The sequence below is a fragment of the Nematolebias whitei genome, chromosome 12 (genome assembly GCF_014905685.2).
Source record: "Nematolebias whitei isolate Nwh7 chromosome 12, NemWhi1, whole genome shotgun sequence".
Classification (NCBI taxonomy): domain Eukaryota; kingdom Metazoa; phylum Chordata; class Actinopteri; order Cyprinodontiformes; family Rivulidae; genus Nematolebias; species Nematolebias whitei.
Window position 1 is genome coordinate 8,119,658 of NC_056509.1, and position 1,236 is coordinate 8,120,893.

Here is a 1,236-nt window from a genome sequence, read left to right on the forward strand (position 1 = left end):
GAAGTCACCAGCTGAACGACAAACAGGAAGTCACCAGCTGAACGACAGGAAGTCACCAGAGTTTTATTTTTATTTAAACAGCTGATGAGAAAGACCACGTTTCAGTTCTTAGAACATGGTCACCACGCTGTGAGCGTCAACAGGACCTGAAATGATTTAGCAGACTGCAGCACGTTCTTATTTATTGAACCAACATGGAGGTCAAACGTGAACAGCTGCTGCTCCATCAGAGGCTCACCATCAGCTGCTGATCAAATGCATTGATCCACTGATCAACATCAGTCTGAGCCCCTCTACAACAGCAGGAGGTTGATTCGTTTTGTTGCTCTGGAGCAAACACGTAAGAGTTAACACGTCAGGATGGAAAGACATCAACAATGGCCTAAGAGAAACAGCTGTTGTTGCCCATTAAGGGAAGGGTCAAAGGTAATTTCCAAACAATCCAGAGTCCATTTTTCTACAGAGACGGAGATGATTCAAACAGAAAACATTTAGGACAGCTGCCAATCTAATTCACCCCAAGCTCAGACTGTGCAGTGATAGTTATTATTGTCTCAGGAAAACCTGTTCTCTAGAAACAACATGGAGGCTCGACTGACGTTTGGAAAGTCATGTCTGAAAGAACCACAAGACAAGAAGACCAAAGTGGACATGTTTACTCATAATGCACCTAAATATCCAGTGAACGAATAAAAGGAAAATAAGCAAGATGTCCCATTGATCTACTCAACCATTAACTCTCTCATCTAAAGACAATTTAGGGTTACCAGTCAATCTAACATGCATGTTTTTGGTATGTGGGAGGAAACTGGAGTACCTGGAGACAACATGCAAACTCTACCCAGAAAGAGCCTGGGCCGGGATTTGAACCGGCAAACTTCTCGCTGAAGGGTGGAAGCTCTACCCCTGAGGGACCGTGCCGCCCCACAACCAGGATAAAAACTGAAATAAACTGGAAAGACCGTCTGAAAGTAATTTCTGCTAGCAGAGGGTCACTGAGCTGTTAGATGATGGGGGATCAGTTCAGCTTCATTGTTGATGCATAAACAACAACAAGGTGGACTCTGTCCACCTGGAGTTAGATCTGACCACTCGGAGTTAGATCTGACCACCTGGACTTAGATCTGACCACCTGGACTTAGATCTGAGCACCTGGAGTTAGATTTGACCACCTGGGGTTAGATCTGACTACCTGGAGTTAGATCTGACCACCTGGAGTTAGATCTGACCACCTGG

General features: G+C 45.0%; 1 protein-coding gene across 2 annotated transcripts in view; it reads right to left on the reverse strand.

Annotated features, from left to right (window-relative positions):
• cdc42bpab (CDC42 binding protein kinase alpha (DMPK-like) b) overlaps positions 1 to 1,236 on the reverse strand; it is a 114,021-nt gene that overhangs the window by 11,480 nt on the left and 101,305 nt on the right. The window lies entirely within an intron of this gene.